The 25,249-nt window shown below is 46.1% G+C and overlaps 1 protein-coding gene across 6 annotated transcripts in view; it reads right to left on the bottom strand.

Moving 5' to 3' along the window:
* Window positions 1-25,249, bottom strand: part of CRACDL (CRACD like) — a 612,462-nt gene that overhangs the window by 453,739 nt on the left and 133,474 nt on the right. For 2 of the 6 annotated variants that reach the window (XM_086934213.1, XM_086934211.1), the window contains exon 3: window positions 7,187-7,313. The exons of 2 other annotated variants lie outside the window; for them this stretch is intronic. The gene's annotated coding sequence lies outside the window, so the exon portion shown is untranslated. The remainder of the gene's footprint in view (window positions 1-7,186; window positions 7,314-25,249) is intronic. 2 more of the 6 variants (XM_086934215.1, XM_086934212.1) reach the window with 1 other exon arrangement.

Below are 25,249 nucleotides of genomic sequence, written 5' to 3'. Positions count from 1 at the left end.
GCATTGTTTCACACTGATGGACCGTAACCAAGCAACACCCCTCTTTTCTTTCCAGTTTGAGGCTGATCAGGCCTGGGAAGAAGAAATGCCTTTCCATACAGAGCACACCAGCACCGTGGCATCTGATTAATGTTTAGCAACTTTGTTTTAGCCAAAACCAAAGTTGATGAAAACTGCCACTACCTTGCCAAACTGGAGAACTAGTAGTGACCGAAAAACAAAAGCTGCATTTTAACAAAACCTTTATTATTAATTTTAAAACACCGAGAAATCGTGACAGTTTATCTATCTAATGCAATCACTAGGCGATCATGTTAAGGGTAGTACAAATAACTATACTTCTTTATGGAGGTTCATTTAATAGGAGACAAGGATGTAAATCAAAACTTTCCAAACAACTTTAGAAAAAAAATGTGATGTAAATCAAAACTTTCCAAACATCTTTAGGAAAAAAATGTGATGTAAATCAAAACTTTCCAAACAACTTTAGGAAAAATATGCGGTCACTCCATCCTTACTGCAGCCTATACTAAAGTCATAACGCAAACTGATAGGGGCGATTGTCAAAACCTGTCCATTGATTCCTGCCACTAAAGTGTAACTGTTTCACTGTTTAGCACCAAGCATTTAGTAAGTTCTTCTCACAAATGTACAGAAGATGTTGGATGAGAAGGTCCCAGAATTGTTGGGGCCCCATATAACACCACCACCACTTCTTTTAAGTGCAACAGTTTACAGTATCAGCATGGCTGTCTGTGTCTAGTACAACCTGTAACCCATGGGGTGGAAAGGGTTTCAGCAAGGATCCATTTTTCACAATCTCTGACCATTCCTCAACGACTCCCACACACTCCTTCCCTATTGCCTCTTTGTCTTTCCCTCATTCGCCCCGTCATTTCTACTTTTTCCCATAATCTAGTTCAGTCCTGCTCAGGTTCCCATCTAGAGCCTGCCCTGTGCCCTCCCGCCTAAGAAACACAGTCGATTGCCCAGGGGACCTCTCTTTCTCTCTTTTGATTATTATTATTTATTTTGCAGTTTTATGTTGTGCGAACTCGCCCCGAAGGTATTGGAGTGCTTTACAAGAGCACCAGCTACGTTACTCATTCATTTTTTGTAGGCACGGGGAGATAAAGTGATTTGTTCAGAATCATAAGATGTTGAAGGAGACTCAATCCTGGTTCCCCAGTTCCAAAGTCAGCAGCTCTGGCCATTACACAACATTGTCTCCTCCAAGTCCCTCTTTTTTGCTAACCCAGCCACTTGAAGTCCCCCTTCTTCTCCAACCCAGCTAGTTTAGTTATTTCCATGAGTTACTTCACCTATTTGAAGTTTTATTTGGAGGTAACCTAGAAAGAATACAAGTTTACTGAGAAAAGAGGGAGCTAAGCATCATCTGAGGCTTAGAATCACTAATTTTGCTGGAGCACTTTACGAGTTAAAGATAAGTTGTGGAGGTAGCATAATATACTGGGCCTACAAAAAATAAAACTAGCACCTTTGAGGGCTACTTTGAAAGCAGTTGCTCGGCTTATCACAGGCTCGAAAAACATTTATCATATCATCCCACGCCTACAATCACTGAACTGGATAACTTATGAGGCTAGGGTCCATCTAAAAATTGCTTGCATGACTCATAACGCTCTTCACCACAACACTCCATCCTACATGGCCCACAAATTGACCCTCTCTGGCAGTAATATATCATCTGGCAACACAAGCTCCCTACTACTGAAGCCTCACAATTTCAACAAAAAGAAAACCTACAAGCGGGTCTTCACCAGAATTTCTCCCAGAAATCTGGAACACTTTTTCTCCTGAGACCAGTTACAACCCTTTAAGATCCTTCTTCAAAAAAGAAGTAAAACTTTTGCTATCAAACAGATTCCTTCCCTATTGATGCTGTAGCTTTCTCTTCCTTTCCGCTGCCACACCGCTAAGAGTCTATTTGCTCCTGTTTAATTTTTATTTGTTATTTTTCATGCTTGACATTCTATCAATTATTTCTAAGTCCAATACCAACAGGGATCTTCGCCGATCTTTTGTCTAATAACCACCTATATGTATACTGATGTACAACGTCCAGATACCCGAAAGAGTCTTGTTCACGCTATTACCTCCGAAAGACTGTATTCCTGTCTTCATATTCTTTGGTATTTTCCATGTTTTGCCACTGTAACTATTACTTCCATGACCAATACCATATATAGATCTGTTATTTATTGCTTGTATCATAATTGCCTATCTATATACTATTGTACAGTTTTCTGATACCCGAAAGAGTCTTGTTCACGCGATATAAAACAGAAAGTTTATAAAAATAAAAAAAAGAATACTAGGCAGCACTGGTAAGGTCAAGAGTTGTCTGTTGTTTCCCAGTCTTTCTGCGCGTCATCTTATATTCAAGCACAGCTTTGTGGGCAGATTCCCAACCTTCAGTCATTTACACCAAATAAAGTAGATTGAGTTACCATGGAGAGATGTACAAAACTCGTTTTAGTTACAATCCCTCTTGTGATCTGTGTGCAACTGTAGACAGATTTCCATCAACCCCAGTTACTATGAAAACACCTCTCTTGTACCATTCCTACACACAGCCATGATTGTTTGGGCTGAAACATAAATCCTTTTACTGCACAACTTCTTTGTCCTTTTCAGCTTTGTTCAGTAAACCGTCATTGAAGCGGCATTGTGAACTCGCCGCTCTAGGGAGTGGTGCCGCATTGGGACAAACACACCCAGGGATCTCAGTGCACATGACCTACTTCTGCAACACCTGTGAGCGTGTTTCTAAAGAATTCAGCAGCACCAGAAACAAGAACAATGAAAGAAGGTTCAGTGGAAATGTGCTAGACCTCTTACCCTGAAAGGATAGCCGCTATCAACATCTAAGGAGACAAGGTTGAGAGGATGTAGCCTTGGGGCTAGAGTGGTTGACCTCAAAGCTGGGGAACCAGGTTCGAGTCTCGGCAATGACGCTCAACATCCTGTGATTCTGGGCAAATCACTTAATCTCCCTGTGCCTAACAAAAAAAACGAAAGTGTCCTTCTGTAACAAAACTGGTGCTCATGTAAGGCACTCTGATACCCGATTTTCTCAGGTCTTGTTTGCGTTAAGTAAAACTCCAAAATAGTTATTAGAGAGATTTAGCATTGGCAAAGCCAATAGTTCCCACCTGTCTAAAATCTATGAGCTTAAAAAATTTCTTTTAGCCATGTCGTACGGTATTGTGGCTGCTGTTGATTGTAACTAAATGTTAGCCATGTGGTGTAGAGGAGAGTGAAAAGAGGGGAGTTGGATAGTATAGAAAGGAGTGGCAAAAAATGGAGTGGCGTAGAGTGGAATGGATTAGCGTATGGTGGAATGGTGCACAGTGGAGTGGCATAGAGTAGAGTGCCACATAGTTGACAGGTGCAGAGTAGAGTGGTGTACAGTATAGTAGTGTGGAGTATAGTGGCATAGAATAGAGTGGCATAGAGTGCAGTGGCATATAGTGCCAAAGAGTGCCATAAAGTAGCATAGAATGGCATTGAGTGGAGTACAGTGCACTGGGGTGCCATGGAATGGCATAGAGTGGAGTTATGCAGAGGGGAGTAATGCAGAGTGGACTAGAGTGGTATAAAGTGCATAGAATAGATGGCACAGAGTGGGGTGGAGTGGAGTGCACTGTAGGGTCGTAGAGTGGTGTATGTAGAGTAGAGTATAAAAATAGAGTAGAGTGGAGTGGCATTAAGTGGCATATAGTGATATAGATTAGAGTGGCACAGAGTGGGGTGGAGTGGAGTAGAATGATGGGGCAGAGTGGTGTAGAAAGGAGTGGTGTACAGTCGAGTGGTGTAGAAGAGAGTGCTGTAGAGTGGCATTGCATGGAGTCGCATGGCCTAGAGTGGGGTAGCGTAGAGGAAAGTGGAGTGGCATAGAGTGGAGTGGCGCAGAGTAGCATAAAGTGGAGCAGAACAGAGTGGTCTAGAGTAGAGAGGCATAGTGTGCCTGGGAGTGGCATTGTATGGAGTGGCGTAGCCTAGAGTGGAATAGCATATAGTAGAGTGGCATAGAGTGGGGTGGCACAGAGTGGAGTGGCGTAGAGTACCATAAAGTGGAGCAGAGTAGAGTGGCACAGAGTAGAGTGGCATAGGGTGCCTTAGAGTGGCATTGTGTCGAGGGGAGTTGTGTGGAGTGATATAGAGTTGCGTGGTAAGGAGTGGCGTAGAGTGGTGTAGAGTGGAGAAGAGTGGCGTAGTTTGAAGTAGAGGAGCACAGAGTGGAATGGTGGGGTACAGGATGGAGTGGAGTAGAGTGGCGTAGAGTAGAGTGGCATAAAGCAGAGTGGCGTAAAGCAGAGTGGCATACAGTATAGTAGTGTGGAGTACAGTGGCATAGAAGAGATTGGCATATGGTGCCAAAGAGTGCCATAAAGTAGCACAGAATGGCACTGTGTGGAGGGGAGTAGAGTGCACTGGGGTGCCATGGAATGGTATAGAGTGGAGTTATGTAGAGGGGAGTGATGTGGAGTGGTATAGAGTGCGTAGAGTAGAGTAGCACAGAGTGGGGTGGAGTGTACTGTAGGGTCGTAGAGTGGAGTAGAGTAGAGCGTCAAAGTAGAGTAGAGTGTCACTGAGTGTTGTAGAGTGGAGTGGCATTAAGTGACATAGAGTGACATAGATTAGAGTGTCATAGAGTGGGGTGGAGTAGAGTGGCGTGGAGCAGAGTGGCGTAGAGAGGAGTGGTGTGGAGTCGAGTGGCGAAGAAGAGAGTGCTGTAGAGTGGAATTGCATGGAGTGACATGGCTTAGAGTGGAGCAGCGTAGAGAAACGTGGAGTGGCACAGAGTAGCATAAAGTGGGGCAGAACAGAGTGGCCTAGAGTAGAGAGGCATAGTGTGCCTTAGAGTGGCATTGTGTGGAGTGGCATAGCCTAGAGTGGAGTAGAGTAGGGTGGCATAGAGTGGAGTGGCACAGAGCGGAGTGGTGTAGAGTAGCATAAAGTGGAGCAGAGTAGAGTGGCATAGAGTAGAGTGTCATAGTGTGCCATTGTGTGGAGTGGAGTTGTGTGGAATGGTATAGAGTAGAGTGGGGAGAAGTGACGTAGAGATGTGTAGAGTGGAGTAGAGTGGCATAGATTTTAATAGAGGAGCACAGAGTGGAATGGAAGGGTACAGGGTGGAATGGAGTGGAGTAGAGTGGTGTGGAGTAGAGTGGAGTAAAGCAGAGTTGCGTAATGTAGAGGAGCACAGAGTGGAATGGAGGGGCACCGGTGAAAAGGAGTGGAGTAGAGTGCTGTAGAGTAGAGTGGCGTAAACCAGAGTGGCATTGATTAAGGTGGCATGGAGCAGAGCGGCATGGAGCAGCAAAGAGTAGAGTTATGTAAAGTGGCGTGGAGTGGTGTAGAGCAGAGTGGAATGGCATAAAGTGTCACAGAGTAGAGTGGCATAGAGCGGAGTGGTGTAGAGTAGAGTGGTGTAGAGAAGGGCGGCGTACAGTAGAGTGGCACAGAGTAGAGTGGAGTGGCATGTGAGTGGTGTGGTGCAGAGATGAGTGGAGTGCAGTGATGTACAGGGCATTGGCGTAGAGTGGAGTAGCGCAGAGTAAAGTGGCATATAGTAGTAAAATTGGTGGTGGAAGTAACTACAGCATCAATAGAGATGGCAGATAGGGTGACAGCAACATAAATAAGAAGCTGTATGTCTGTGTTGTACGTAGGAGTGCACATTGCGCATCCAGGAATAATATCAAAATTCCTATTAAATAAAAAAATAATTGCTACAAAAAGAGAAGGAAGAATAAAGACAAGGAAAAACACATGTTCTTGGTCCATGCTCAAGGGAGGAGCTAACACAAGAAAGGAAGGTTGGCCTATGGGAGCTAAGCAATCGAAAGCCTTAAAATGAGAGTCTCAACAAAAACAACTAATGATATACTGTGGGCGGGGTGTGAGACTACTGAATTGTAGACAATATGTCTTACAGTACAGCACATGTGCTGTGTAGGCGAGACCAAATAATGTCTCGCCACGCTAAAACTGCAGTTGTCAATTAGGGCAAATGGTGAGACAACAAGCACTGGCAAACCAATACGTTGAGCCTATACAAGATATATGGGTTTGTCAAAGTTTTTTTACATGTTCACAGCAGAGGGAAAAAACGCTATGACCCAGGCAGCATTGATCGCATCATATCGCTTTCCATTTTTTCTTTGAAGCCATCTTTCACAGCCGCCCAAGCTGCTAGTCAATATTTGAAAAACTGTGTGGTGTTGATGGGGGAAGCAACACAAGGGAAGAGAGTGGGTGGTGTGAAACAAGCCACGGAGAGTGGAAGGAGGATGGAGGGAAAGCAGCACAAGGGAGGGAGCTTAATCAGCGGGAGGAGGGGGTAAGGAAGAAGTACTGCAGAGACATGCACTCTATAAGAGTGCATGTTAAAAAGAATAAAAAGAATACTTGCATAAGCCAGGATGCCTCATTTTGTCAATGCTTGGCAGGGACATAGAGAAAGCCCCAGGACGAAGCAGAGGCGAGGAAGAGACTCTAACAAATAAGAAGCAAGGAGACAAGTGTGACGCCAGAATGAACCAATGGAAAGTAATGGTAAGTAATGGATGGGTTATAGAGCAAGCACTGTGCAGGTGAAACCTAAAAAGGAGACAGAACTGATGACTTGATATTCTTTTCTTCAATGGGACTGTGAGAGTCAGTTAACTGAGTTAACATCAAAGAAAGTTATGCTTTAATTCATAAATTATGACTACCTCCAAAAGTGAACAAGCATAGACAACGTTTTTTTATATATCTGTTGCCATGTCAGTTTTGTGTGTGAGGAGAGTGTATACGCACGCCGGAGAGTTGTCAGTTGAATAAAGAATAATTTTTTGTCTAATTATTTTACCATGTAAGCTACTGTCGTGCATGCACAAATGATTGTAGTAATTGGTTTTAATTTTATGTTCGTACAAAGGAATTTCACCCTGCATTGCAATCATATAACTGATTTGTTTCAGTTTGCATATTTCTTGTATATAGCTGCATAGTAAGAATACACCTGTGCAAAAATGCTTAGTCAGCTTTTACTAAGTTAAAAGAAGTGTAATTCCGTCTCATATAAAAAAGACAGGGGTGGACCGCACGGATCGCAGGTGAGGGGGCGGGCAGGTGGGGCTGTGGGCTGCATTAAAAAAAAAATAACACTTACCTAGCCACCGCCGGGTCCCGCGTCTTCTCTCCTGCTCACCCGTGTCCGACTCCAGGTCGGAACAGAAAGTGATTGGTCTTAGAGATTTGACACTTTGCTCAGACAGGGGCTTGAGGTGTGTTGCAGCCTGCATGGAGAACAGGAAAGTGTGCATGACTGTTTTCGGCGGCCCGAGAATAAATGCGCACAGGGGTGTTCTACCACTCCTTCCTTGCTCTGCAGCCCCGCCCCTCTCACGCACACTGCGGCAGCAGGAGGACAAAATAAATTGCTAATAACATTCCGTTATTAGCATTTTACTTTTTCCTTTCTTTTGATGCTTCCTGGCAGTAGGGCAAAGCTCCTCCGCCTTAGCGGGGGAGCCGCCACAGAAAACAGAAAGGGAGTGCCAGATAGCTAAGACCAAGGCCAATGGTCTTGCTATGTATAACAAAACTAGAGGGTTGCTTAGAAGGCAAGTCTGGCAACCATAAAATGCAGTATATATTCATGTATGTATTAGATTTATAAAGCACAAACTTGGCAACGGAGCACTGTACAGTAGAAGGTATTAAATTACCAGCCAGTGGTGGGAATGGGGGGTGAGTTAGAGCTTTGAGGGGCACAGGTCTTCAGTAATGATGGGAGGGAGACCAAAAGGGATGGTGTGCTTCAAAGAAAACTGGGAAAAGGGGCTTTGAAGTATTGAGGTGCATCTTACATAGGAGATTTAATCTCAGTCTGGAACTAGAGAAGGAATTTGCCGGTCACCTTTGTATTATAGTGCCCCCCATTCTGAGTGTCGCTATCAAGACAGGACAATACCGACACCTTTAAGGTTTTCCTCAAGCTGGTTTTGAAAAGTAAGTGCTTCACCTTACAAATTCATTTGGTTGCAGAAGGTCTTGAGTTTGTGTGATGTTGGCATGGAGTTCTTGTATGTGTGCGGTAACTAGCTGGTCACTAGGGCACCACTTACATATTTGAAAATGTAACCAGCAGATAGGATTAACTGATGATTTCAAGTCAATGGGGACACTACAAATGCATTCCTCAACTTGCATTAACAACCCAAAGAACTATATTACAATCGTTTAAAAAATAATTTCAAAGAGTGATAAAAGATGCAGTCTGAGCATAACATAACCCAGTGATGTCTCCCAGCTGTTGCTGGGTTCAAGAATTCTCTAAACCGTAGCCAGTCTGTTTTGGAAGAAGCTTTGTTTTTGTTTTCTCTGTTGTATGTGTTTTGGTGAAATGTGTAATAAAAACGATTTTCAAAAACAATGTATTAAATAGAAAAGATTACATTTTGGTATTATTTCAAATTCCCTTTTATAGACTTTCTTATTATGACAAGTAATTTTCCTCTAATGTTCCCATGCTCGCCCATCTTCCTTTTAGAATTCCAATTTACACTTAAAAGTATTTGCTACCAGGCAAGGCTGTCCGCTCTCTCCCTTGCTTTTCGCCCTATCAGTAGAACCCGTTGCCATTGCTATATGTCAGTCAGAAGCTATCACTGACATCCCCTTTGGAGGCCATGAACATAAAGTAGCCTTATTCGCAGATGATCTCTTACTATCATTAACCTCCCCTAGCACCTCCTTACCAGCGCTAGCTTCTCTCCTTTGAAAAGGACTCGAGCTTTAAAATCAATATGGCCAAATCCCAGGCCCTGAATCTAACCCTCCCTGCCCTGGAGGCACTTCACCTGCAAACCCTCATCCCACTACACTGGGGCACCCAGTTGATTCGCTACCTGGGTCTTAATTTGACCCCCTCTCTGTTCTCTTGGTCCCAGTCTAATTGGCCGTCCTGCAGAAGGGGCATCTTGGAAGACATGCGTTGCTGGAAAAAGCTTCTGATATACTGGCCTGGTCGCCTCAATGTGGTCAAAATGTCCTTCTTACTAAAAGGGCGGTACCTATTCCAGAGTTTACCCACTCCAATTTCGCAAGTAGATATCCAACAACTCCAACACAATCTAAACTCCTTCATCTGGGGAAAGGGGCGACCAAGATTTTCAAACAAAATACTCATGCTTCCCCGGGACCGCGGAGGCTTCGCCTGCCCCAGCCTCTAGAAATACTACTAGCCGTCCCACCCTCCCGTTTCTCCTTGTAGGCTGCATGCAGCCTGCAGGGAGAAAATGGCCTCCCCATAGGCGCCCGGCCTGGCGCCATCCCCACCAATCACAACACTGCCATTGCAGCATTGTGATAGGCTTAGGGTAGGGGAGCGAGGCTGCCTGTGGCTGCTTCCTGTTCAGGAGAGCAGCAGGAAAATGTGGGACCCAGCCGGGAGCTGAGGTGGAGCGGGACCCGCAAAGGTAAGTTTTTTTCAATTTTAATTAACCCCGCGACCCCCCGTGCGTGCCCAACCCACGGGACATGCCGGCCGCATTTGAATCCTGCCTTCCCTCCAGCCCTACAACCACACTCATTTTCACCACGGGAGGAGGATGAATGTCGCACGATTCAGGATCTATTTGAGGGAGACACTTTTAAAATCTTTGAGCAATGTAAGAAGGCCTCTCACCTTGCGGACTCATCTAGGCTACAATATTATCAACTCCGCCATTGGTTGCTCTTGCCTACTTATACTCAGGGTGCTACGCAAACAAATGATGGACGGAATGCTGAAGAAATCATACATTCTCCCCCAGTCAAGAGATCTGGGTTAAATCCATCGTTCTTTTGCTCACCATGCCACCCCACTTTGGACCCAGCCATTGTTTGCGTAGCACTTATACTCAGGGGGCAACTAGATTGCTCACCCCCTTTGAGACCCCATTGTCCGCATTTGATGGGACCAGGGGCCTGATATCTCGAACATACCAGGTACTACATCATTCTCCCCCCATTCACTCCCACACATACCAGAGACAGTGGTCTTTTGACCTGGGGGAGGAGATACCACCAGAAAGCTGGGAGCAACTCTGGCACGACATCCCTAAAACTTACAGGAGGAATCTGCCTACAAGCTTATGACGCATTGGTTCTACACCCCAGTGTGCCTACAGAAAATGCTCCCAGGCGTTTCGCCCCTCTGCTGGCGATGCCAGTCAGCGGTGGGGGAATTCATTCACACCTTGTTGTCCTGCACGAGGCTGACTATGTTTTAGAAAGATGTTCTGAGCCATATCAAAGACCCTGTGGAATTTCCAATACCGAGCTCCACTTCAGTGACTTTACAGGGCATCCGACCTCAACTGCTCGCAGCCATGACGCATTCCGAATGGTGCCTCATTGCTCACATGCTACGAGCAGCTAAACAGACCATCGCTCCTCACTGGAAGAAGCCCTCCACCTCCCCTCTTTCTGCATGGTTCTTGCTTCTCTGGCACGTCATGGCAATTGAACTCCTGATGTCCCGATCACCTATACCCAAAACAAATTCACACACACCTGGCAGCCATAGATTGAAACCTTTTTTCAAACTAGAACACTCCTGCTATACCCTAACTTCGGGCTCTCCAACTCTTTGAAGATGTACCTTGCCATATGACATGGGGTCCCACAGTCTGGATCTCCGCTCCGTAGACCTAATGAGGAACCTCTACCTCCTTAATCCTCATTCAAACTTCCCTGACTCTCCCTGGGGTACTCCCTCCCTCCTCCCTTCCCTTCCCCCTCTCCCCCACGTTCTCTCCCGCCCCCCCCTATTTGCTCCCCCAGTCGTGTGATTTAATCACCATCAAGTTTTTACCCTCACTTATTGTTGCTGACAAGCTTCTCTATGTTTTGAGTCTCAGTTATTTATGCCTTAAGCTACATTGCTTTTCTCAAATGTTCACACCAGTCCAATTGAATGATGCCTCACAGCCTTCCAGTATTACTCAACTGCCTTATGCTTTGTATGGTGGCGGCTGTTCCTATCTTTAATTTTCAATAAACAGATTTGACACAAAAGCATTTGCTTAAATGAGTCTGCCTTTATGTGAGGCTTGGGAAACGTTGCTTCCTTTATATAATCCACCCTTTAACTTCGATTTGCTCCATCAGTTTAAGCCATCAAAAAAGAAATCAAGACTTTACCCTTCCCACTGGATCCGTGTTAAAATGATTTCCCCTCACGGAACCTACAATGTAATTAATGTATATTATGTCAATTACGTATTTTTTTAAATGCCTAGTACACTATCGTTAACTTATTAAGATGACACCTATTCTTCCATCCTTTTGTAAATGCCATCCTCGCTCATGTAACCACCACCTGGTGAAATGCAATGCCCTGCTTCCTGTACAGTGATCTGCTTCTTACCGCCAATGGTTCACACTGTATATATAAATAAACATCAAAATGAAAAATATATGAATTCCCACCCTTGGACATATGTCTTCTCCAGTCATACACTTCCAGGCCAAGGGGCATTGTATTTGACTTTTTTCTGTGTAATAAACAAATATATCTCTTTATCCTGAGCACCTGACCCATTCATGTCAGTTTAAAGTTTTATTGTCTTAGGTTCTCTGACTCTTTGCACCAGTGGCAAACGTTTGCCACAAGGTTAGATATTTCTTGATCTGTTTTTTCAATGAGTACATGACCTTTTTCAAGGTCACTATTTTCCATAGCCAAACCATTCAGTTACACAAAACAGGCAGGATTATTGTTTGCTTGTAGGCTGCCCTGAGGGTAAAGCCTGCTAGCTCTAAGAGTCATCCTAGAAACCTAGAGACACCCAGAATGGATTCTCGGGAAAACTTCCTTATTATTGCTTTCATTTCGACTCAAGATTGAATTGAAATTATGAGCATGTAAAATACTTTAAGTAAAGAGGCCACCTCCTTGGATCAGTTTCCCATTGGAATTACCTGAGCTCCCTTCCCCTTTTGATCAGTTCTTAGGACCTTACCTGCTAGCTTTGTACTGGATTATTCAATTAATGTATTTTGAAGTATGGCTGGGTGTCTTCCAGAGAAAATTACTGAATATCTCCTGTTTATGTTAGCATTTTTCTGTAGGAAATGTTTTGAGATCAGTGGGAAATGACGCTCATGAGCAAGTCAGGTCAACCTAACTAAGTGTAAGCAGTTTTTCCATGTTATGGGCACAATCTCTCATAAACAGTGTTGTGTTCTGTTTAGGAGTGCGGTGCCCAAGAATATTTACGATGGTTCTTTTGACATCCTCTCACTACATCTTCGTGTATTCACAGTATATCTGACTACTATAGTCATGTTCCGAAATTTGTAGAACCCCTTTTTTTACTATAGAAAATGTGAAGCTGCCTGACACAACTAAGGTGGTTCTCAAGAAACACTATTATTTGTATATGAAGTACTGCTGTATTAGGTAGTTTTGAAAGCACTAGAATTAGATGAATTGGTGGCATTCTTTTATAGGACTTTGTCAAGTTGGGCTAAGCTCCTGCCGAGTGGACAGGGCATCCAGACATCTTGTTGCATATCCACTCTATGTGAAGATATGATGCAGCAGGGTGCCCATTATGGCCATGTTGGGAATATCAAGCTCTTTATAATTTATCTGAACTCTAGAAGGTGTCACTTGCCCTTATTTTGCTGGAAATGTTCCACAATTTGACAGCCTATTTGGAAAAAGTCCACCACCTACTAACAATTATCTTGCATGCTTCTGCCATTTAGCAGGCTGACTCTAATGCACTGGGCCCTAATTGCAGTGTTGGATTCCACACATCAACAAACAGTGCCATGAAGGCTGCATGATGTTACCTGTAAAGGAATGAACCACCTTGGCTATGTCTGTAAGCTCATCATTTCCACCATAGTAGACTTGGACGTAGTTGTCAGTGTGGATTCCTATAATTATTTCCTGCAAGTTGCTTGTGACCCCCATGGCTTGTTGGACTGACTATAGTTTATTTTTGGAGACCAAGTTAAATGGGCCCTCAAGTCAACAAACGCTTCATACAAATTATTTTTTAATAAAATGACATACTTCTAATGTTGTTTGCAAAAATTTTAAACGTAATCTAGTGTTCTTATATTATTCCAAAATCCAACATATAGGGTAGATAAAATATGATTTTCTAACTCCCAGTCTTGCTACCTCTCCAGTATTTGCTTGCAAAACACTTTTTGGACAATATCTAGAAAGCTAATGGGCCTATAATTTGCGGGATTATCTTTCTGAAATTTATATAGATCAGTATGATCTCAGTTCCTCTTCAAGAGGGAGAGATCTCTGCTCCAGCCCAAAGAGCATTGCAAAGTAAATTGTAATAGGGCGCTTACACCGTGATCTCTGAGCGGAAAAGATCTCTGTGGATCTTTAAGGGACCTGGAGCTTTCCCTTACCTGAGGCTTTCTATGGCTTTAGATGTGTCAGAGACAGAGAATTCAATCTTATCGACGTGCACAATACCAACTCTGACAGTGCCTTCAGATAAAGCAAATCAAGAGTGACAACCAGTGTAGGTGCACTACAAAGGGCATAAAAGTGAGTAACCCACGCCTGTGGTTTTATATGATTCTCTACTCGGTTATGGCTATGCAGGCTGCCATGGGCAACGATATGCCAAAAAAAGCAATTATTATTGTTACTGGCAGCCACCAATTGATCCCGACAGTTGGAATCAACCCACTTCTGTCTGGCTATGTTCAGGTTATGTTTATAATACTTGATAGTCACCATGATTGCTAGTCCAAGATGGGATTTAACTGCAATCAGTAAATTGGCTTTAGCAGTTTTACACTTGAACCAGGGTGCAGTGGCGGCTGGCATGTAAGGAGAGTAGAGGGGTGGGAGGGAAACAAAATAAGCTAACAAATAATACCACAAAAAAAATACACTTACCTTCTTTCGATCTTGGCGAGATGTCTCCCTCGCTTGGGTCCAGGCAGGTAAAGAGGCTCCAATGCGGCAGACCAGGAAGCTGCAGTAACCAATCCTGGCGCTGCTTTCATGCAGCATGAAAGCAGCGCCAGGATTGGAAGGAGCAGCCTCTCTTGCCACTCCTGAGGGCATTGGAGCCCTATGCAGTTTCTAACCCAGCTGTCTTAAAACAGCTGGGTTAGCGAGGTTTAAACTACGCATGTCTGACTGGCCTTCGCAAGAGGGCCAGTCAAAAACACATGCGTAGTTTAAACCTAAGTGCCCTGCCTAACACTGCTTGCTGCTGCTGACTGACTGGCAGCAGTAGAAACCAGAAAGCCCCAACCCTGGTCCTGACGCTCGGCTTAGGACGGGGTTTGAAAAAATAAAATTGTAATAAATTAAGTTTATTACTATTTTATATTTCCATGTTTGGGGCAATTTGGTTTGTTGGCAACGACTCTCTGTCTTTCAGAGGCCCCCCCCCCCTTGCCAGGGTGTCTTGGCATTAAACCTGGCAGAACACAGCCTACAATCCTTGCAAAAAGAATCCGTCAGGGATTTAAATTATTTTGGATGTATATCAACAGTTGGTATGAGGGCAAAGTCTAAGTGAGCAAAGAGACCCAGTACAGATAAAAATGCATTATAATTATCAGTCAATACTCCCACTTTATTAACAATGGTAGGCCATTTGATGGACCTTTAGTTAATCCTGACTATTGCCTCAATATTTGAGATTTTTTTTTTAATATGGCCATGTCTTACCAGGGCATATCTTTCGAAGATAGATCTGAGGCATTAATATGGCTATCGTCTATCGGGATAATTAACATATCATGGAGTTAGGGCCATATTTTAATATTTACAATAGTATAATAAGTCTTACTAACATTTCTGCCTTGCTTGAAAGTTCAAGCCCTCTTGATGTCTGATGGAAGATTGTTAGAGAGGCAGCTGTAATGCTGAAACTGACCAGTTTGAGATGCGTTTAGCCTCTAGGGCCTATATACCTGGAGTTTTACATCCTCCAGTTCTGTCAAGGCAGACAAACAGTCAAGGGGTTCATGCGTGACATTGAAATACCCAGCAACCATAATTGGATGTTTATCTTTGTTACATTTTATATGATCCCCGAGTACAGATAAAGTTTTCGATTCTTGGCTCCTAGTGGTAAAACAATTATAAACATTATACACAGTCATAGTCAGGTCACTAGTTGATATTATGCTTATAGTGAAAATGTCTGGAAATAAAGTACCTAACTTACAAATTTTGCAACTAAATGAAATCTTCACCTAAATTTGTAGAACACCAGATGGCTGACCTGGACTGGAGGAACAGGCTCTGATATTATATAATAAATAGCCTGTCCTGTGAGTTGGCAAAGTAGACTGTGGCTTCTGAAATATACATACATGATAAGAATCTATATACTCTCTCCATGCTGGATCAATGATCTTAAAATTCAGACCACCCAAGTTTCAGGAAAGTACTTATAACTGAGCGTTCCCCACGCTAACCACAGAAGTATGTGCTTTTGTGGAATTTGTATCAAGATTAGGACCCAGTTGATTAGAAGAGTTAATACTAGGGACAGATAAATCAGAGGAAATGGCTTTTCCTACACACTGTTACAACTGAGGTTTTATTTCTAGTATCACTACAATGACCCCCAGTCAATCAATTTCATTTAATGTTGATGTAGCATAAGGTTTATCTACCTTGTGCTCATGCAATCTACCTACTACTTCTGTCAAACTTACAAAAGTAGAGGTAGCTGATGTGAATGGACTGCTTAATTGAACTGGATTCCTGAACCATTGGCCAGAGCTGAGTGCACACACGGACCTCCTAACTTTGCTACAAGCTCTGTATTAGATAATACTAGTTTGATACAGCCATACTGCTCGCATGAAGAGACAATAGATTGGGGTGAGATTATAACAAACGTCTAATTTCACTTTTTAAGTGTATTGCTTTGTTGACAAGCGAACCACTGTCCTCAAGAAAGCGGGTTCCCAATTTAGGGATCATGAACACAGTTCTCTTAGTCTCATGAATCACTGATTGTGCTTCTGTACTAGGCTGTGCCTCAGTATAGGAGATCGAAAAGAAAAAAAGATGATGGTCTGCCTCTATAGGTCAAACCTTCTTAATTGCTATCTGCGTATAGACAGGACTCTGTTTCCAAGCTGCATCTCACAAGGGGGTTTTAGTATCACGTTATGATTAAGCCATTCCTGGTGCCCACCGCCCTTGTTTCTCAGTGTAACAGTGTTCGGCAATAGACCCTTAGAGGAGGGCTGCTGCTGCAGTGTGGTGGATAAGGAAGGTTGGCTACTCAACCAAGGTTCAGCATCATTCCCTCCTTCATTTATGGATGAAGTGTTTGGGTTACTATCTAGTGTAGAAAGGCAAACATCCATTACAATGAATCCATTACAACGTATGCTATTAGGTAGCATGCCATTACAACGCAAGTGGATTACTTCGCATGCTATCACAACGCATGCCATTCCAACGCATATGCTTTTACCACACATGCCTTTACAACACATTTAGTTGTAAAGGCATGAATGATAAAGGCATATGTGTTTTCCCCGGTGGAAGCTGGGTGACTCTTGCCCTACTGTTCCCCGGAGGAGGGGTGTGTGGAGTGCGCCTCAGCCCTCTGCGGCACCGGAGCTCAGACCAGCTGCCCCCCACTGTGGGTGGCTGGGAACTATACAGCAGAGCGGGCCGCTGAAGTGCAGTAATCCTTTAGGGGGCAAGAATACGGTTGGCTGAATTCTTCTGGAGCGCTGGTTCGAAGTGCTGTGCTGGGCCAGTCGAAACAGCCTGGCAACCCGCCCCTGCAACGGCTAGACCACTGGACTGCTCATGCTGCAAGGCGCCATAAAACTGCCTGGCACTCGCAAGGGGACCCACACAAGAGGTTGGCCGTTTCAGACCCTGGATTGAGTGGATGATCCAACGCCAGTCATGGGTCTCCTGGGATCTGTAACTCAACCTACACAGTTGCACCTTTTGGAACCACCGCCAAGTATTCAGTAGGACTTGAACCCTACAGACCACCCTGTTGGACCTACCTCAGTGGAGAATAAGCATTGTTTTAGAAGCTATAGAGTGGTCTTGAGTATCCCTGGAAAATAAAATAGATGCAGAAACCATGGATCTCACACTGCTGTGAGACAACCATGGGGGGCTCACCGATGAGGCCTACCTTACAGAGCAGTCACTGGTGACAATTCAGGCATGAAACCAAGCCACACAATCTCAACTGCAAAAGTGTATGCACATTGGAGGAGTGGGTGGAGGATGCCGAAGGCCATTCTCATAGAAACAACATTTGCCTGATGGGCCTACCTGACTATGCAGAGGGGCAGGATGTAGAATCATACCTTAAGACATGGATCCTCAGCTTTATCCCTAATTTAGTCCACTTGACCTTCTTTTCGGTCAAGCTAGTACAGTGGGTGTCAGTGCTGAAGCACCCGCCTGGCTTGCACTCCACCCAGGCCACTAGTGGCACAGCTCCTGCACTACAAAGACAGGGACATCATCCTGCACGAGGCCCGCAAGCTTGACAATTTGGTGGTAGACAATGTGAAAATGATGATCTTCCCAAATCATACACTGGCAATCCAGCGCCAACAGCACACTTTCCTTCTGGTCAAACGCAGATTCAGGGACCTTAACACCATACACCTTCTAATTTCATATTGATGCAGACAAGGCCCCTCGAGTAGCATCACTGCTCTAGAGTCATATGCGCGCTGGCCACATGGCACTGCAGTGGAAGTGGGGACTACCTGTGTGCCTCTTGGTGAGACTAGTACACACAAGGGAGTGAGCAAACTTGGGAGGCTGTGTTGGCATGCATCAATTGCTTCCCCCCGGCTGCGCTGCTGCTGGTGCATGAACGCACACCCTCCCGGGTTCAGCCGGTGCATCGGCCACTAGACAATTACATGTATACAGTGCTAGGGTCCACTTACTCACCAGAGAACACAGGATCTGGGCACCTATACACCACCCAAACTGTCACCTATCCCCAATCCAGTATGCCGACACTGATACCTAACGTACACATTTTTGGGCGGGTACCCATTGTATCCCTGCTCCCGGTGGTATTTAATGTTTCCTATTGTCGTTTTTCTTTGGTTTGTTGTTATAGCCTGCACCTGCCTAGTCTACTCCCTTCAGGGTGCAGCTAACCCTGCCCGATTGATGGGAGTCATACTATACCCATCCAAATGCTATAATGATGACTGACACTAACATAATGATAAGGAACATCCTGGCAATGTACACTCCTTTCCGGAGCTATGCTGTATATTTCTATTTGCACTGTAAGATGACACATAACGTTTATATAGGATTCTCACCTCACTCAAGTAGAGGCCGTGCGGTTAAAAAAGCAAAGGAGGGGCCAATTATACTCTAGTAACTACTCCACTTACGCCTGAGGGGTCTTGGTCCAGATCAGGGGTGGGGTCCGTTTTGTTGTGGACAACACGGTCATAGACCTAGAGGGTTACTACATTCTTGTGGAGGGTTGACTGGGCATCCTCCAGGTGCTGCTTGAAGCAATTTATGTGCTGAATTCTGAGCAGGTGGTTTTTTTGAACACTCTGGCTGGGGTGTTGTCGCAATAGAGTGAATTTCCCTGGCTGTTGGGCCGCCACTTTAACAGCGTCTTTGACATAGACTTAGGCAGTTCCTTCCCACCCCTCCTCCGTACTACGGCCACCTCAAATGCCCACACCTTAACTAACTGGCTGCAGCGCTGAGGCCTATTAGACATCTGGCGCCTGCGCAATGCCACCCCAAGAGTTTACTCATTTTACTCACAATGACCATGACCAGATATAATCACACATGCTATACACATTGACTATCTTGGCAGGACATACTCCGACTATAACCCACTGCATGGATGACTAAGCTGGGGCTATGGCCTTCCCATAATCCCAACGTGGTGGCTTCAAGTGAAAGTACTGGAGGATCTTCCATTAAGGGGTTCCCCTAATCGTAGCATATCAGAATATTTCAATATCAACACTGGCACCGCCACCACAAGGCTGATTGAATGAGATGCCTGCAAGGTAGCAATCAGAGGTCATTGCCTGGACAATACCCTGAGCATGGGCCGTCAGATTGGCAGTGGGACATTCCGGGTGGAGCAGATGCTGCTCCAACTTGAGAAACAAGTCCAGTCTTCCACAACAGCCACGAGCGTCTGGGTTGAGCAAGGCGTAAGCATGCAGCTCTCCTGGAGAGGATGAGCTGCCAAAATGATGTGACCCACACCTCAAAAACACATGCAGAGGCTGATAAATCAGGAGCACTGGTGGCATGGCAAGTCTAGCAGAAACAGCCGCGGTGACCCATACTGTCCATCTGTGCAGACATTGGGGACCTGTTGCACACACAAAGGGACCTATACATGCTGCATTCATACACCATTACGCTCCCCTATATGCATCAGTGACCAGTGGAGATCTGGTCCTTCTTGGTCATTGTGGATATTCCCCAGGTATCGCTGGAGCACAGGGAGGAACTAAACAGAGACCTCACCATCTTTGAGATCAAGAAAGCCATACATCCACTTGCCACACGCAAGCCCTCAGGGGCTGAAGGGCAACTGCCTGAATTTGACAAAGTTTAGTTCACATCACTGGCGCTCAAGTTGAAAACAGTATATGATGAAGCCATGGCATCAGCTTGTCTCCCACCAAAGCAGCATGATGCACTGCTTCTATTGTTGCTTAAGCCCAGTAGAGATGCAGTGGACTTGGAATCTAGACCTCTAGCACTCCTAAACATCGACTATAAAATAAATGCAAAGATCCTGGATAAGCAGCTAGCCCCCTTGGTCCTGCAGCTAGTCTATCTAGACCAGAATTGCTTTGTGCCGGCCAGGAATACCTCCCTGAACTTGTGTTGCTTTTTTCAGGTGTTGGAGTATGCTCCGGTTATATGCCCGAGGTCAGGGTGTTTTATGCTTGACCTAGAAAAGGCCTTTGACTCTCTAAAGTGGCCCTACTTGTTCAATGTACTTTCCAGATATGGCCTGGGGACCCCCTTTGTCTGACTGATTAAACTCCTTTACACTAAGCCCACAGTCATGGTTAAAACAGGTCACCTCATATCCAAACTGATATTGATCTATAGAGGCACTTGACAGGATTAGCCACTGTCCCCGCTGCTCAATTGACTAGCTATGGAGCCACTGGACCACATTCTCCAAGAACAAGGCAGCAATGGGGTATACCACTTAGTGACGGCCTTCACTCCTTCATTCTATGCAGGCAACATGCTCCTATACCCTAAAGCCATTCATGCAGTCCTGGCCACCATAGCACAAGTACTTAACAGGTTTACTGAGGTATTGTGTCTTAGAGTTAATTGGGTCAAGTCCGACCTATTCTCGTTTATTACTACTAAGCCGGACCATGCCCTCCAGATCACTTGTGCCCAATTAGACTGGTAGCCCATCATATTCCAATACCTGGCAATCCGAATTGATCACACTCAAAAATATCTTATGGATCGTAATCTTGTATGAGTGCTGAGCACCCTGCAGGTACAAATGTCATTCTGGCAGGCTTTGCCACTATCTGTGGCTCATGGAATGAAGGTCATGCTGCCATTCCTGTTGTATTATTTCGCCAATTTGCCCCTATGTGTCACTACGCCCTTTTTATGTACTTTGGTGATTTTATATGGCATGTGACGCATTGCAGGGTGGACCTCGACAAAATATATTTCCCGGCTAAACAGGGTGGATTAGGAGTGCCAAATTTTGAACACTACTACCTGGCCTTGTAATTAGAATGGGTGGTATGCTGGTTTGCGGGGTGCCAACTGGAGGACATCACAACTGCCTCACATCTGTGGGATTTACAGCCTGATTCATGAAGCTAAATTGTGCTCGCAATAGCTGCGAAAATGCTATCGCGGGCGCAATTCCCATAATCGGAATTCACCACGAAAATTGCGAATTCGCAAACACAGAATTGCGAAATCGCTAAAAGATTTGCAGAATCCCGGCAGTAGACCATTTGCGAATCGGAAATAGCGAGAAATCACGGATTCTGCAAAAATAATAGCGAAATCGCAAATTCCTCGCAATCGGGATTCATGACAAATCGCAATTTAAGGACAACCCAAAGCAGGTGGTAACCATTAAACCCATAGTAAATTTTTTGGGGAAAAACCGTTGGCCAATCAGCAACTGGTGCTGGCCTGCCCATACACACTTAAGGAGAAGCAGCATCAGCATAAGGAGCGTCACAATGCCAGGAATGTACATAGTGGTCAGGCGGCGAAGGCTACAGCGAGCAGCACGGAGGAGATGTCGAATCCAGGCCAGGATCTTCCGCCAGCGGGTCACCCTGCTGGGCCAAACCAGAGAGCAAATTTACGCAAAGTACCGCCTGAATGGGGCAATGATCATCAAGCTAATTCAGGACCTTGACCCCCTGATGCAGCACCCAACAAGGCGGACCAATGCCGTGCCAACACATGTCCAGGTATTGTGTAGCCTGCACCTCCTGGCCTCCGGGAGCTTCCAGGGGATAGTTGCGGCTGCTGGGGGGATATCCCAGCCCACCATGTCCCGCTGCCTAGGGAGTTTCCTTGACGCAATGCTGACCCAGTTACACCACCACATCAAATTTCCAACAAGCCAACAGGAATTGGATGAGACCAAGCTTCAATTCTACAATGTTGCGCATTTCCCACACGTAATAGGATGCATTGACTGTACCCACATCCACATCTGCCCACCAGCTGCAACGGAGTACATGTACCGCAATCGCAAGTCCTACCACTCCCTCAACATCCAGATGGTCTGCAATGCAAAGACATACATCACGGACATAGTGGCACAGTACCCGGGGAGTACACATGACTCATTCATATTCCGGCACAGCGGCCTCCACACACGACTGGCCAGGGGAGACTTTGGGGAAGGACACCTACTTGGTAAGTACACTTTGCCCATAATGTCACAGTGCGATGAAGTAGCTGCGATGCACAGGCACTCACCCTCTGCTCCTCTCATTCAGGTGACAGTGGCTACGCCCTGCGTGAATACCTCCTCACCCCATACCTCAACCCTGCTACACCACAGCAACGGCGTTACAATGTATCGAACATACGCACAAGGAATTGCATTGAGAGAACTTTTGGGCTACTGAAGAGCAGATTCCGCATACTTCACAAGACAGGTGGGGCCATGTACTACAGTCCTGATGTGTGCTGCCGCATTGTGGCTGTGTGTGCTATACTACACAACATTGCTACCAAGCGCCGGATACCTGTCGACATCTCTGGCAGTGAATCGGAAGGGGACGACCGGCCACCTGCACATGCGCACCATGCACGCGGGGAGAACCCAGCTGAAGGCCACAGACGCCGCAACCACATCACAATGAACAGTTTCTAGTGCACCCTCTCCCCTCACCCAACAAATCACAATTGCATACACAATTTAATAATGACACAACGCCAATGTGTGATGCTAAATTAAATATTATTGTTTGAATCACAATAATAGTTCCAGTTGCCATCCTTCCAATGCAAACAGTATTGCCCCATACTGCTGCGTCCAATACACAGGGCAGGCTTATGTTCAGCCTGTGCCTGTACAAGTACATTTCAGTCAGGTGCGCCTCCGGCGCGAAGCACCCAAGCGCCTCTCCGGCTCCTCCTCAGCCACCGCACGTGACCCTGCAGTGGGCCTGGTGCTGCGTCTCAACGCCCCTACGTGTGAGGCAGAGTGGCTGCTCACACTTGAGGTGCCCTCGCTGGCATCGTCCCCCCCGACAGTGGCAGGTAGAGCGGGATGAAGTGCCATCACGGCAGTGGTGAGGTGCTCTAGTACCCTGGCCACATCCTTGCAGCATTGAATGAGCTGCTGCGCCAGGGACCGGCGCGATAGCTGCGACGTGGCATTGCCAATCACATAGTTTGACCGAGTGTAAGCCGTCAGCCGCGTCAGTAGCTGACGGTGGCGGCGGCGGGCCGTGTTGCGCTGTGAAATCATAGCAGCTGTGTTGACCTCCATGGCTGCAGTCATGCGGGCCATCCCCTCCCCCACACCTGCCATGGCTGCCGTCATGCGGTCTATCCAGTCCCCCACACCTGCCACATTGCGGCCAATGTTATACAGCTGCAACTGTATGGCTCCTTGCCGGCGTGCCTGCAGCTGGTGAATCCGTAGCATTCGACGTTCAATACTCATGCTCGGCAGGCGCTGTTCATTCCCCCTCCTGGCGCTGGGAGCATTGGTCTGCAGGCGAGCCCTGCTGGCAGGCCACAGTGGGTGGCCGCTGTGTCACCGCTGTCGCGGGACCTGATGTGGATGCGCCAGCTGCTGGTGGAGTCGAGCTGGGCATAGATGGTGCGGCAGACGCTGGAGGCACAGTTGTAGTGGGCCGGGCTGCAGGGGTTGGTGCTGCGGCAGACGCTGGAGGCACAGTGGTAGTGGGCCGGGCTGCAGGGGTTGGTGCTGCTGCAGACGCTGGAGGCACAGTGATAGTGGGCCGGGCTGCAGGGGTTGGTGCTGCGGCAGACGCTGGAGGCTGTGTTGGTAACGGCACCTCCTCGTCATCCTGTGCTTGCTCATCTATGAGCAGCCTCTCACTGTTGTTGCTGTCTGCGCCACCTGTGAGGGGAAGTGGACGTTCATTAGTTGCATGTATCTGTCACACGTGCAGTTGCTACATGCATGCTGGGTGACATTCCCTGACTGGCTATGGCATTGCGTACTTTTGAACCTGTTTGGCTGCATTGGGGTACTTGTACATTGTGGCCACACTACATGTCCCACAATGCTTTAGGGCATTACCTGATGTGCACCAATGGCATGACTTTGGAACATTATGGGAGGCTATAGGGTCATGGCCATTCATAGGGGACAGGGTCGCAGTCGCATGTCACTTACCTTGGCTCTCTTGGGTGGGGCGCTATGAGTCCAATCGGGTGACTCCAACGCACGCCTCAGCCTCCAGCTTGTCTTCAACGCGATCCTACATGGGGGTGTTTGGAGGGACTGTAGGTCCTCCCCCTCCAGTGGCCAGGGACTCTCCCAGCCTCTCGGCGACCTTCCCCTTGGCACGACCTCGGAGGTCGTACCACCTTTTCTTCAATTCATCAAGTGACCTGTCGGCCACACCCACAGAGTTCACTGCGGCCGCTATCCCGACCCAGATCCTGCGCTTCTCCTGCTCGGGCACCCTCCTCGACTCTCTCCCGAACAGTTTGGAGTGGTTCTCCACCACCCCTTCGATTAGGTGCTCCAACTCCTGCTTGGAGAACTTAAGTTTTCTCTTGCGCCTGGTGGTGTTGCTGGGCCCAGGTACTGCCTCCTCAGCCATTGCTGCAGTGGAGTTGGAAGTGGTAGTCCAAGGTGTCCTTGCAGGAGCTGTCTCTGTTGCTGCCTCGAGGTCTGCCTCACTGTGGTGAATGGGGGTGGGAACTGGCTGCTTCCTGGTTGTGATGTCATCACTGTGCTCGAAATGCGACTTCCCGTTTTCCCAATCTCGCGATTTTGCGATATCGCTTTTTGCGATCTCGCAATTAGCGATATCGCTATTTGCGATATCGCAAATCCGACACGGATGTTGCCGAAAATTTTGCTTTTTCTGCGATTTTCGATAATCGCAAACGTTTTTTGCGGCCGCGTGTGAATCGCTTATTTTTCTCGCTAAACATCATGAATACCGTTCTGAGATTTCTCAATTGCGATTCGCAGTTAATCGCTATTTGAGAATCGCAGATTCCGGTTTTCATGAATCAGGCTGTTAGTGTGTAAACTACACACATTTCATCCCGTCTCTAGAGCACTGCTGCCTCAATCTCTTTTGATCCAGGTCACTGGTCGATGCTTCAATAAGAGTCTCTTCCTCACCCATTTGGGTAACAAATATTGTCACGGCGTTGCCACTGCTCAGCATGCCGCAGAGGAAGTGATGACTTCCTTAGGGAGATGGGCCCCTAGCACGAGACGTGACTCTGCAGTGTGGGAGAATTATTGTATAAAACAGGGACCCCCTGAACAAAGTCAAATTCCTGGATCAGGGAACAACAAGTAATTGAGAACAGCAATATCCAGGCAATCAGAAATAGTATCAAACTGGCAAAAAACACACACAATGTAGTGCAAAAGTATAAAAACACAAGTAAAAGAAAGCAAGATAACCATTAATTATAATTACATATAAAATTTAATACCATGGATACAAATTGATAAAAATTATTACATTATTA

This window comes from Lissotriton vulgaris, chromosome 8, assembly GCF_964263255.1.
Source record: "Lissotriton vulgaris chromosome 8, aLisVul1.2, whole genome shotgun sequence".
NCBI lineage: Eukaryota > Metazoa > Chordata > Amphibia > Caudata > Salamandridae > Lissotriton > Lissotriton vulgaris.
Note: the sequence above shows the minus strand (reverse complement) of the source record. Positions and strands in the feature narration are given on the sequence as shown.